At 48.7% G+C, this 9,995-nt stretch overlaps 1 pseudogene across 1 annotated transcript in view; it reads left to right on the forward strand.

The window, feature by feature from the left end:
• LOC309416324 (E3 ubiquitin-protein ligase RBBP6-like) overlaps positions 1-7,079 on the forward strand; it is a 99,685-nt pseudogene extending 92,606 nt beyond the window's left edge. Inside the window, exons 18-19 of the transcript in view lie at positions 4,449-5,269; positions 6,385-7,079. The product of the transcript in view is annotated as an E3 ubiquitin-protein ligase RBBP6-like (transcript). The remainder of the gene's footprint in view (positions 1-4,448; positions 5,270-6,384) is intronic.
• Positions 7,080-9,995: the final 2,916 nt, after the last annotated feature.

Raw genomic sequence — 9,995 nt, forward strand, 5'->3', positions numbered from 1 at the left:
TAAGATGAAGCTTTCCTTCTGTTTCTCTATGGTGGGTCTCCACTACAAAAGAACCCTTCAGTCCAGAAGAATACGCCCAGAGGACTCTGGGACTCCCTCGTAACTGACTGGAAGAAGGGACGTGCGATGAGAAAGCGTACCCTCCTGCTCACACTGCCGAGCTTAACCAGCCCCCAGACAGGGATCCCCATGGGACCCTGCAGTACTAAACCAACCACTGCCGTAATCCTGGGCTGGGCTGGGCAGCAGGAAAAACACTGTGTTGTCGGTGTCTGGTAGGTGCTATTTTCAGCTTGTTAGTGGAACTGTGTACCTATCCAAACAGGTATCACAAGTTCATGGAAGCTCTTGTTAGAAAAGAATAAAGGAAAAGACTGCAGAACAAATATTTTGAAAAAGAATTCTCGTAGTAAGTTTCAGTGGATTATGCTGCTAAGTTTTATATGATTTGGTACTGTGACTTATCTCGGCATTGTTAGTGAATGTGATTGCTGCTATTTTGTATTGGATAAATTGCCATCTTTAAGTGACAGGAAGCACAAAATCATGGACTATATCACTACACCAGAATCCCTGATACTCTATCCCTTTAGTCATGTAAACCGTTGACCAAGTCTGGGACTAGGAGTGGATTCAGCCGCACCTAGACTCCCCTCTGAAAAGGACTTTAGAAAGCATGGGGGTCCACCCTGAACCTCGTGACTCAACGGGAGGGCATTCCTTTACTTTCCTTACCTAACCTTAGTCATAAACCGTTGACCAAGTCCAGGACTAGGGGTGGATTTTGGTCCACTCTGAGCCTCGTGTCTCAAGAGGAGGGTCTCCCCTAGTTTCTCTCCTCAAGATACACATTAACTCGATCCGATAGACACGTAAATCATTCGAGTTTAATTGTAATCTGGCTTCTCTCTGCATAGCTTTTCCACGTTGAATATGGAATAGAGTGGACCTTGCCAGCAACTTCTGTTAATTCGCGCTTTTTACAAATCTAGATTAAAATCATTCGCTTTCTGATATCTTCGGCAGTGATTCTTTAAGCAGCCTAAATTATCCATCCGTGACAGCCCAGGACGAAGGGAGGGGTGCCAGGAAGGTGTTTTAAGATTTCATCATATTTCCCATTATCCTACTCTGATTTTGATTGGCAAGAACTTAAACAAATTTCCCCAAGTTGAGCCTGTTTTGCCCGTGATGGTAATTGCTGAATGATCTCTCCCTGTCCTTATCTCGAGCCACAGGCTTGTCCTTATATTTTCTCTCCCCTGTCCAGCTGAGGAGGGGGAGTGACAGAGCAGCTTTGGTGGGCACCTGGCGTCTAGCCAAGGTCAGCCCACCACATCTTCTCTACAGCTAATGCAAGAAATCCTTGAAAATTCCCCTCTATCACAAAACACCACAAAAAAATCCTCAGGGTCCATAACCTGTTGCTCAAAGGATCCAAGAATAACTCATAAAACGCACAAAACAAGTATACCCTGTACCCCAATCTGAACAGCGTGAAGGAGCAAGGATGCAAAGAAACAAAAGTAAACATGACCTTTGGCCACTAATGCTTCTCCGGAAAAATGGTCATGATTGCTCCATCTACTGTCTGCTTTAGTTGTAAAAACAAGCAAGAGAAGAAAAGTCACAGTTTCAATGCCATTTAGGGGACAAAAGCAGAAAGAGAATTCATTTCAGGAGTATTCCACAAGGTGGAAGTTTTTAAGGCTGCTGCTTGACCACCTCATTTTTGAACGTGGGTCTGACTCATTTTGGGGCCTGACACTGCCTCTTTCGCAGTGAGATGTCAACTTACCTCCCGACAGGGAGGCGATTCGAGACAGTCAGCACGGCTTCACCTAGGACAAGTCCTGCCTGACCAACCTAGTGGCCTTCTGTGATGCAGCGACCACATTAGTGGGCAAGGGAAGAGCAACCGACGTCGTCTATCCAGAGTTCTGTAAGGCCTTTGAGACAGTCCCCCACAACAGCCTTCTCTCTAAGTTGGAGAGAGAGAGATTTGATGGGCTGTGGACTGTGCTGAGTGGTGCGGTTGACACGCCTGAGGGATGGGATGCCGTCCAGAGGGACCTGGATAAGCTCGAGGAATGGGCTCGTGTGAACCTCTAAGGTTCAGCATGGCCAAGTGCAGGGTCCTGACACAGTACTCCAGCTGGGGTCTTGCCACAGCGGAGTGGAGGGGCAGAGTTCATGTACTTCACGGCATCCTTCGAATTTATGAAGGACTATCAACAGAGATGGGGTTGTCCATGAGCATGAGAACCACATGAAGTCTAAAAGTCAGCAAAAGCACCTGCTCCAAAGCGTGGCAGCCTCCTGTCACACCGGAGGCAGCTCTACCTTCCACTGTCTCCAGATGTCAGGGCTCCGGTGGGTCACTCTTGGGGTAGCAGCAGGAACACTTTGGCACAGGTAAAAAGCGTTCCCAGAGCTTCCTGCAAGCATTTGCACAGCTCACAGCCCAGGACAGCCGTGCCTGTGACGGCCACACCGTTTTTACCCTGCCTCCCCCGACCAAGGTACGCTCTGATGCAAGAGCTTTGGTCCCCCCTGTCTCCCAAGGAAAACCAGAAAGTGTGTTACAACCACTGAGCTCCCGTGGGATATAAAGAAGCCTTGTCTGGCAGCAGTTGCTTCCTGCTGCGTAGGCTTTGAACTAGCCCTGGTGACAAAGCTGATCAGCCAATTGTGCTTCATAAGAAAAAGCTCCTGTGTAAAGCTAGCTTCAAAGACATGCGCAAGAGAACTTGACTGACAGTGGCCTCACCTATACAAGTGGGCTTAGCATTAGAAAGAAACAGACAGAAACCAGCTGAATGCGGCAAAGGTGCAACGAGATAGTGCCAACTCAGCTAATAAATATGCATTAAGCATGCTTGCACAGGGCAGGTTGTGTGTACAAATACACAAAAGCAAACAGTAACATGTCGTGGCCAAAGCCAATGGGTTTTTCAGCCTGCAAAAATGAATATGTGAGTACCCTTAAAATTGCATATGAGGCATCGAGAATTGTAATGTGAGGTCCTTCTCAGGCTTACAGCCAAGAGGCACCTTTACAGCCTGCAATAAAAAGCGATTTTAGCCAGTGTGTATGTCTGCTGCCTTCTTTCTTCTACCCACACATGAACTAGGAGAGAAGAAAAGTGCCAGCGAATCCATTTCAGTCAAAGTTCAGGTCGACATTTAAACAGCAAAACATCTCAATACTTATGCTGACCCTTACACAGTTATTTATTTCATCTTCCTTTGATATGTAACTAAGCACATCCTCTGCTACCCACAGGCTTTCCTCCCAGCCTCCCAGCTCTCCTATGTAAGAAACACAAGCTATAAATGCTACAAAACAACAAAAAACCCAAACCCACCTGCTTTGGTGGACACCAAAACACTCATGACTTTCTCAAACTCTTCATTGCACCATCTGACGGGCAAGGGACAGGATCTCCTAAAGGCTCTTTTATGGGCACTGCCCTGAAACCCCCCCACTGCTTCTCTCCTAGAGCACAAAGAGATGAGGAAGAATTTCTTTTTTAAGTCTGTGGAGACAGTTTCTGAAAGTAGACCAGTAATTTTAAACGAGGATAAGCCCTTTGCCTTGCATCTGGCAACCAACAGGGATGTGGACCCAGCAGCACAGACCAGTGCCACGCAGAAACCACCACCCGACGCACAGGGAAAGCACGACAAGTCAGATATGGTACCCAGTAACGACAACCAATGGCTCTTCACATTGGTTCTCTGTATGATCAGGTTAGTTCTTAGTCAGACACAGAAACGAGAAGCGATTTCTTCTTCTTTTGCTGAAGTAGACTTTTAAGGAGATATTGACAAAAAGTGCAAAAACAACCCAAAAAAGTCAAAGTAGGTACTTTCATCCTCACTAGATGCATATCTGTCCTGGTTTCAGGCAGGATAGAGCTGGTTTTCTTCACAGATGCTAGCGTGAGGCTATATTTTGGATTTGGGATGAGAAAATGTTGATAATGTGCTGATGTTTTGAGTTGTTGCTAAGTAGTCAAGGACAGTCCAGCTTCTCGTGCTGGCCCCAGCAAGAAGGCTGGGAGTGCACGGGAAGCTGCGAGGGGACACAGTCAGCACAGCTAACCCAGGCTGGCCAAAGAGATATTCCCTACCATACAACATCATGCCCAGTACACAAATTGGAGTTAGCCGGGGGGGCAGAAATCGCTGCTCGGGGATGGGTTATGGATTGCCGGCTGCTGAGTAATTGCTGCATTGGGCATCACTTGTTCTTCTATGTTCCTTTGTCGGTATTATTATGGTTGTTATCATTGTTGTTTCCTTCTCTCTTGCTGTCCTATTAAACTGTTTTTTAACTCAACCCACGAGTTTTTTCCCAATGCTCTCCCCCGTCGCACTGGGGGAGAGGGGAGTGAGCGGGCGGCTGCATGGCGCTTAGTTGCCAGCTGGGGCTAAACCACGACACGTTCAAACCGGTGTCTGAAAAGGAGAAGAAAGAGAAGGAGCCAAAGTCAAAAACTGGCAAGACAAAGCGGGAAGCAGAAGTGGCTGTTCCTCCTCAGAAAGACAATATAAGAAAACCAGCTAAAGCTTCCCAAGTGAAGGTGGACAGCGAGCGTGAAAAGTCTCCTCCAATGGAACCTCCTGTGAAACAAGTGAAGGAGGACGTGCCAAAGACAGACAGTGTTTAAACATCTTCCTCTCAAAAGGATGAGAAGGCTCTTGGTACCCCACAGAAAATTCATCCAAAAGTGATAGAAGATCACCCAGAAACTAGACCAGCCGTGGAGGAAAAGGCAAAGAAAGACCATCCAAAAGAAATCAAGTCAGAGCAGCTCTCCAACAAAGAGGGGCAGCCAAAAAAACTTACTGAAAAAAGCAAAACTTCTGATGCGAAACCTGAAAAAAAAGAAATAAAAGGTGATGAAAAGGTTGACAAAGAACGTGAAGCCACTTCCATGAAGGCCTCTAAAGCAGAAAGTGCTGAATCAAACACATCACGGAAGGGGAAGACCAAGCCTGATGGTGAAAAAGGAGAATGAACTCCAGCAAAGGATAAATCTGCTTTTCTTAACAACCTGAAGCCTTAACAATCTTCAATAAGATTCAATTTAACTAAGAAACTGGCAAAAAGATGGTGAGTGAAGAAAATGTGCCACCCGCAAAAGAACCTCTTGAGAAACATGAGCCGAGCAGCAGCAACGTGAAACAAGAAAAAGCAAAGGTAAAAGTGAGAAGTAACAGGAGCTGATGGCTCTCATTCAACTCTCGTAGATTACACCAGGTACCTCATCACTTCTTTTCCTATTCTTTCCTTCCTCCCCCCACCCCAAAAGCTGCAGAATTCTTTATGGTGACTAATGGAAGGAACAGCTAAATCCCTGCTAAATGAGTGAATAATCTGTGATCTCTCCTGTTCAAGTGTACTTGTGTCAGAACCAAATTTTGTTAAAGGAAACAAGCAGTCTGTACTGCGCAGAAAGCTAATAACATGTTTGACCCTTACTTCTGGGACTTCGTTTTCCCCTCTTCTTATTCATTACATGTTGACTCTTTGAGGAGTGCCCTCTCGGTCTTCCTTCAAATCCACGCTACTGCGAACGGCAAGGACAACAGACATGTCTATCTCATGCAATATTTTGCGTTTCAAAAATTGCAAGGCACTGTCATGTTCTACTTTTGTCAGTAGGACATGAAATTATACCTTGCAGAGAGAGCAGCTTGGCTGACAATAGGTTGTACTGATTTTGGCTTTGAGCACAGCGCCATATCGACACAGCTACACTGCTCCCAGCTCAGTGCCTCCGTGTTTGGCACTTCCCTTGGAGACCTCTCTTCTAGGTTCCATTGTATGACACGTGAAAAACAGAAAAGTGATCTAGTGTGGAACTGTTAGGATTTAGATTTCAGTGCCTAAAGAAGGAGGACAAAGCAAACTCAAAACATTTAAGACATGGCTGGAGACATAAGGTAGTGTCTTGGTGTTCTAAGAAGGTTCAAAACTGTACATTTTTCTAAGGAAGAACAGTGGGACAGAGCTTTGGTTGTGTATACCTCTCCATAATTGCTTGCTTACACGAATGAAACAAGAGTGCATGTCTCATGTATCCACCATTGGTAGAAGTAGGACCTGAAGGTATTACCAGATGAGATGGGCCCCAATCTGATAATCTTGTGTCTTTGTTAATTACATGTAGAGTAGGAAGATACTAAATCCATTGGTTGCTCATAGTCACAGCTAGTGGGCTCATCCGTTCTCTTGCCTGTTCCCTTAATTGAACATCTTTTGAAAAACTCCTGAAGATTTAGAATTGAAACAAAAGCCATTTTAGAAAACGTTACAGAAAATGGCAGTGTGTGGATCTCACCCAGTACTAACATGCGCTTTTCTTCTCTGAGCACTAGTTCTACTGAGGGAAGCCCCATTAGAAAGACTGAAGAAAAGCCAGGCACTAAACTCCTTAAGACCAGAGAGGAGTCTAATAATGATATAACAGCCCCTGATAAAGATGTCAATATTATGATCCAGGTCCCTCCGTCAAAGTGGGATAGAGTTGACTCTGAGTCTGAAGAGGAAGATGTTAAATCTAGCCAGTGCCCGCAAACGTAGGAAAACCTGCTAGTGCTATAAAAACATGAGTGCTAAGCCACCAAACCCTGTAAAACAGCATGAAAAAGAGTTGGAGCCTTCAGAGGAAACACTGCAGGAAAAAAATCCTAAAGAGCCAAAAGAAAAAGCTGTTGGTAAGGTGGAAGACGATACAGCAGCACCTGCTGCAGTTGACCAGCCTGAAGCAAGCAGACGTGAAAGTCAAAGCAGTCCCAGTGTTAGCTGCAGCCATAGGCGAAGCCCTTCTGAGAGGCAGACTCAAAGCCACAGCAGCAGTGCCAGCTCAGGAGAGAGTCAAGAGAGCAAGAAAAAAAAGAACCAAGAGAAGAAGAAGCACAAGAAGCCAAAGAAACACATTGGAAACCAAACGGATTTGGAAAAGAGCCAAAAGCACGAACACAAGAAGAGGAAATTGAAGAAGAGCAAATATAAAGAGAAAAGTCATGCAAAAGTGACACCTGTCACTACACGGAATGACAGGTAATAAAAAAAGACTTAATTCATCCTAAGTCATCTTTGTTCAATTTTGTTACACTGCAAACAAATTCAGAGAGAATTCACAGAGTGACAGAGAGAGAGAAAAGGAACAGGGGGCAGGACAGCACTGGTGGAAAAAAGCAACTGTGATGGGCAGCAGGACAGAGACCTGGAGAAAGAAAACATAGAGCAAGAGAGAGGGAAAGAAGGGGCAGCCAGCTGGACAGGGGGATACAGTGAGAAAGGATGGGGCAGGGAACGGGACAGAAAGAGACAGAACAAAGAGAGGGGAAAGAAGGACAGCAAGAGGGAAAAAGGGACAGGGATCTGGGAAGAGAGGGAGAAAGCAGCAGCAGGGCAAGAGGAAGAGAGGCAGAAGGAGGGGGAGGGAGCAGGAGAGGGAAAGCAAAATAAGGGCTGGGGCCAGAACAGAGACTGCAAAACAAGCCTGGGGACGCAGCAAGATGGAGGGGGGCTGAAAAAGAACAGGGGCAGGGACAGAGGCAGGACAGAAGGACATAGTGAGAAAAGTTGGGGCAGGGAGGAGGACAGAGCGCCAGACGAGAGAGACAACAGAAAGAAAGAGAAAACCAGGGACAGTGAGCAGCACAGCGGAATGGAGAAAGAGAGAGAGGTATTGGGAACCTTGCCAAGAGATGGAGGAGGGCAGGTGGAAGGCTCAGGAAGCAGCAGAGAGGGACAGAGAGAGAAGAGATGAGCAGGAAGAAGGACAGGGACGGTGGGATAGAGAATGGAAAAACACAGTGACTGTGAACAGGACAGAGCGAGAAAGAGAGAGAACAAAAGAGAAGCAGCAGACCAACGGTATCCTGGGCTGCATTCAAAGCAGCGTGGCCAGCAGGTCGAGAGAGGGGATGCTGCCCCTCTACTACGCTCTGGTGAGACCCACCTGGAGCACTGTGTCCAGCTCTGGAGCCCTCCGCACAGGATAAGACACGGACCTGTTGGAGTGGTCAGGAGGAGGGCCACCAAAATGATCCGAGGGATGGAACACTTCTCCTATGAGGACAGGCTGAGAGAGTTGGGGTTGTTCAGCCTGGAGAAGAGGAGGCTCCGAGGAGACCTTTTTGCAGCCTTCCAGTAATTACAGGGGATCTATAAGAAAGATGGGGACAGACTTTTTAGCTGGCCCTGCTGTGACAGAACAAGGGCTCATGGTTTTAAACTATAAGAGGGTAGGTAAAGGCTAGATCTAAGGAAGAAATTTTTCACAATGAGGGTGGTGAAAGACAGGCACAGGTTGCCCAGAGAGGTGGTAGATGCCCCATCCCTGGGAACATTCCAGGCCAGGATGGACAGGCCTCTGAGCAACCTGCTCTAGTTGAGGATGTCCTTGCTCAGTGCAGGGGGGTTGGACTGGACGACCTTTAAAGATCCCTTCCAACCCAAACTAGACTATGATTCAAAGAGATGGAGAAGGAAAAACCTGCACTGGCCTGCAGACAGAGAGAGACAGAAAAAAAGAAGCACAGGGAGCAGGAAAGAGGGGCAAGAGGGAAAGTAAAGGGAGAGGGAGATGAGAGAGAAAGAGAAAGACTTGGAGAAAAGAGAAAGGGGAGGTAGGGAGCAGAGCACGGTAATAGAGGAGGGAAACAGAACCAAAAAAAAAAAAAAATTACACAGAGGGAAAGGGGAGCGGGCAGGGAGGGACTGGGACACAGAAGAGGGGTGACATGACCCCATGGACCCAGCACTCACCGGAGTTCCTGCCCTCTGCACTGCCAGGCCAGTTAGAGAATTCAGGCACTTCTGTCTCTGTCTGCCCTTTCCTCCCTTCCTCTGCTGTAGCTCCACTCACTTGACTGTCCACCTAAGAGAACACATTGGTGCCTTACAGCTCCGACAACATGAGGCTGCCTAGATGCACAGCCACGCACCCGCACGCACGCACGCACGCACGCACGCACCCACACCACCCCCCCCCCCCCGCCCCCGCCAACACACACTACGTGGCCGTACTGCACTTCTCCTTATTTATACAGACCCCGCGGTGCACATTGGAGATCTGGTCTGCTGAGGACTACTGAGAGGGACCCTTCCTCACCTGGAGAGGCCGGCTGTCTCTCATCTGCAGCTGGAGGCAGCAGCTGCTGGGATCCTCTTCATCTCATTCTCCAGCTGCTTCACCTTCTGCTGAGCTCTTCAGCTTCAGCTTCAGCCACGGCAGCTCCTCTCCAGAGGCACTAAGTGTCCATCTGCCCCTCTGCATCCACGTCACCAGGAGAGCAAGGCCAGAGACAGCCCACGCAAACCCGAGCCAGATGCAGGCTGAGAGGCCCCGGCCCTCAGGGCAGCCTCGCTGCAGCTGGAGCAGAGAGACTGGGCCTCCAAGACCAAGATGGCCGCCTGGCAGCCCCGAGCCCAGGACTACAGCTCCCGGCATGCCCTGGGGCACGCCCTCCTGCTGCCTGAGCCTGCATCCCGCCCCCCAGCCAGGCCCCGCCCACCCACAGCCTCATGGACATCTGCCTGGGGTTGCCCAGGCCCAGGCCCAGGCCCAGGCGGAGCAGGGAAGAGGAGGAGAGGGGCACAGAGGGGCACAGAGGGGTGACAGAGGGATGTAGATGAGGACAGGGGGATGGAGAAGGACAGAACAGCGATGGCCTCCAGGCTTTGTCCTCATTTTAGGCCCGCTGGTTAAAGACTCACCCATGGAGCGATGTCTCAGGACCACTTCATGGCCAGTGGCGCTGCTTTCTGGATCCCCTGGTGGCGATGGGCAGAGGGCCAGGTTGTCAAGTCCCAAGGCCAGGTGCATATGTGGGATGTCAGGGTCACCCCTGCCTGGTTTTTCCCGGCGAAGCCCCAGCTGGTGCCGTCCCTGTGCTGCAGCCCCAGGGCTAAGGCTCCAGGAGCCGGGCATTTCTGCGGGCACTGCACCCTGCCGGGCCCTGCTGCCGGC

Source organism: Phaethon aethereus (genome assembly GCF_964289735.1).
Source record: "Phaethon aethereus genome assembly, contig: HAP1_SCAFFOLD_149, whole genome shotgun sequence".
Taxonomy (NCBI): domain Eukaryota; kingdom Metazoa; phylum Chordata; class Aves; order Phaethontiformes; family Phaethontidae; genus Phaethon; species Phaethon aethereus.